Here is a 3657-nt window from a genome sequence, read left to right as displayed (position 1 = left end):
CTCCATCGCCCACAAGTTTTACATTAAAATAAAATTCTGCTGGCTGCCAAGTCAAGCGCTGGAAACTTAGGAAATGCCAGAATGAAAGGGGCTTGTGCGGCCTCCAGTTGGCTTGCTCATGCGTGTGCGGGCTTCGAGGACACAATCACACCGCTCTTGCACTGGTGCTGCTGCCCGATTCAGTGCGCAGAGCGGCTGCTGCTGCTAATTTAATGCACAGCTATTCCTTATTTTGTTGTATCCCTGTTCGGCGTGTGGTCCCACCGCTTATTTGCCGCACATTTTTCTATGCCCGCTCTGAAGATAGGCATTCATTTCCTCCTGGACTCTTTTATGAGGCTCGCTACTGTAGTGTGGGAACCTTTCATAAGCGTTCATTCATTTGTTCTCACCCTGCCCTCGGTGAGGTAAGGAGGTGGAAACGCTGCTATTACATGGGCGAGGAGCAAGGACACAGAGCAGTGGTCAAAAGCGTCTGTGAACAGTGGATGTGCAATTGGAGAGGCATTGAAAAGCATCCTTGGAGGACGTTGCGTTGCACGGCACCGTGTCTGCGCTGTCAGCTCTCTGCACTTCTGCATCCATCTCGAGCAACCCCCTGTAGCAAGGGATACACCCTTAGCAGCCTGGTCACAGGGAATCGATCCGGTCCTCCAGGGCAGCCGGGAGACTGTCCCGTCCCTTCCTGCAACTCCCTGGGGCACGACACATGGCCCCATGTCTGCAACAAGGGAGGTCGGGGGCCCACAGACAACAGCCTGCTTCATCGTGCATCCCCTGGAGAGAGGCCCGTCCTGCTCACCGACCGGGACCTGGGCCCGATCAAGCGTGCGAGCGTGTCACCGCAGCGTGCAGCAGGGGGTGGGATATTCACGTTGAACAGAAAAACTTCATTGTGGCATGTGCTTTTAGCAGAGCAACCCCTCCCTCCACCGTGCATGTGCACAACCGCTGTCAAAGGAGATTGAAGTCCCTGGAGCGTCCTGAAGCAGTCGCAGGTGCACCTGAAACGCGCTTCACAACATGCTCCTACCTCAGGCCCGTCTCCTCCCCACTCCCCCTGGCAATCCCATCCTCCTTCCCTACCCAGGCCCCGTTTCCCCTTTTCCACCCGCCCGCTCTCATTGCGCCTGCACGGCTCCTGCTGCCTTCTCCAGCCCAGCCCCCTCGCCCTGCTTCCAGCAGCTGGCTCCCAGTTCCCTCGTCAGCTTGCAATCCCAGCACCTCCGCCCTGGCCCCCAGTCTCCATCGTCCCAACCAGCTCGGCAAAAACCTCCATTCTCACTCCTTTTCTGGCCCGCTTTGGCCCCCCTGCCCCCAAATGGCTCACGGTCTCTCTCCCCATCCCAGTCGCACCAAGCACCTTGCCCCACCTCGTCCTTGCTCCCTCTCCGTGTCCCCACCCCAATCGGCCCTGGCGGCTTGAGGGCAATGGGCCGCGCTCGGCGCGAGCACGCTCTTGCCAGCTCCCAGCAGCCATGCTCTAAACACGTGCCGACCGGGCCCGTGCGCGCGGAGAGCGCCGGGAGCTTTCCAAATGGGCAGATTTGCCCACAAACCGAACAAGCTCCTTTCAGACATAAACGGCGACCCCTGGTTCCCAATTTCAAATCCCTGCTCAAAAGCAGAGGGCTGTTAGCGCTCCTCAAAGGTCGCCGGAGCTGTTTTGAATGGCAAAACAACATGGGGTTTTTTTCCCCTTCAGAAGCAGCTGAATGGCTTTGGCTGAGACTGAAAAAATAAGACTGAGCCGGAGGCAGACACCTGTGCTTTGGAAATACTCAGCCCACATGGCTAAACTTTGGCAAAGTTATAAACAACTGACAAATGGGCCTCGCAATGGCACGCGCCGAGCAGCCGTAACGACCGGCTCCGTCCTCAGCCCGGCTTTCGCAGCCGTCTTGCAGAGAGGGGACAGGCAGGAGCTTTGCAGTCGGAGGCAGGCAGGACTCCCGGGCGCACCAAGGGCTGCCCACCGCAGCGCTGACTCCTCGCTTTAGGTCCAGTTCTTCAGCTCCCCGAGTTTTAGCTCTCTCCTCCTTTGATGCCAAACCTGATTTCTTTCTTACTTGAACTATTTCAAATCCTTCTTCATTAGCATTGCCGCGGAGACGATCCATTCAGCTGACTCAGCGGGTGAACTTCACTGAAAGAGCCTGGCGTTTCCTGTCCCCAGACCGCTCTTCTTGCCCTTTGAATCTTAGATTCCTTTTGTGTTGCCACGTCTCTGCTCCCTGCTGCCGTTTCACCACTCGGGTTTGCGAGCGTTCGCCTTTCTCTTCTAGTCTTTGACTTTGCTGACCTACATTTCACTCCTTGTTTCATTTCCCTTGCCTTCCCAAGCCTGTTTCAATTCACCTTGGAGCCAACTTTCCTCCAACTGCTAGTTCACTCTTTCCTTCTGGTTTTTGATTCTCACCCCCAGCTCCTCTGATCCTCGGTGCCCTTGCCCTCTTCATCTACTTCTTTCATGCCGTGACAATCTGTGCTTGAGGAAGCTGCTGAAATCACTGGGTTTCTGAACCTGGGTGTGTTGGGCATTTCAGTGCCCAAATAAGAGGATGCTTATATAAGGGCTTTACACTGGAAAGCTTGGCTCCACGGCAGAGAGTTACCTCTTTGCACATTAGATCTCATCCTTAGAGTGCACCAAAGCCATGCAATCATTTTTAAAATTATTATAATGATTATTTTATCTACTGGCATGGCATGCTAGCACCCAACACCTGTAGTCAGGGACAAGAACCCCAATGTGCCGGGCTGTAAAAGTCTTTGCCCCAGGTGATGGACACATTGTGTCTGTAAGAGCACGCCAGCGTTTGTGTCAGCGTTCGCGTGGCAGGCGAGCAGAAAGGGCCAGGAGGGAGACTTCTGCCAGGGCAGGGCAAAGGCACTGCACTAAGCAAAAAACAAGCAGCAACTCCTACAATGATGTCGACACGGAGTGCTGCCAGGGCCTCTGCCCGGGGGGCGCAGCCTACCCGGGGCTTGTCCGAGGCCTCCACCCAGACAGAGCCCATGGGGGACCTGGCATCCGCCCACCCTCTGGCCTGCGGGGGGTGCCTGGCAAGGCCTGGGGGGGCAGGGATTGGGACCCCCACACCTGTCCTGCAGGCACTCGTTAGGGCCCTGGAGGCGCAGGTGAGGGAGCTCCAGGAGGAGGTGAGCAGGCTGAGGGGAATCAGGGAGGTGGAGGAAGAAATCGATGGCTATTTCCTTTCCCTGCAGGGCCACGCACCTAAGGAAAAAGCACCCCAGGAGGTGCCCTCCACTGCAGAGTGGCAGACTCCACACTCCGAACAGGCCGAAGGAGCTAGGCAGTCCCGGAGGAGAAAGCATCGAGTGATCGTCATAGGCGACTCCGTCCTGAGAGGTACAGAGGGCCCATCTGTCGCCAGGACCCCTCGACACGCGAGGTCTACTGCTGGCTCGGAGCAAAGATTCAGGACATGACGGGGATGATCCAGGCCATGATCCAGCCCACCGATTCCTACCCCATGGTCCTAGTCCATGTGGGTACTAATGATGCAGCCAGGAGAAGCCCTGACCGCCTGATGGAGGACTACCACGCTCTGGGGGTGTGCTGAGGGAGATAGGCGCACAGGTGGTTTTCTCTTCTGTCCTACCAGTGAGCAGACGTGGAAGACGGCATGCGAC

This window comes from Gavialis gangeticus, unplaced genomic scaffold, assembly GCF_001723915.1.
Source record: "Gavialis gangeticus isolate Ggan-Ray unplaced genomic scaffold, GavGan_comp1, whole genome shotgun sequence".
Lineage (NCBI taxonomy): Eukaryota > Metazoa > Chordata > Crocodylia > Gavialidae > Gavialis > Gavialis gangeticus.
This window is presented reverse-complemented; position numbering follows the sequence as displayed.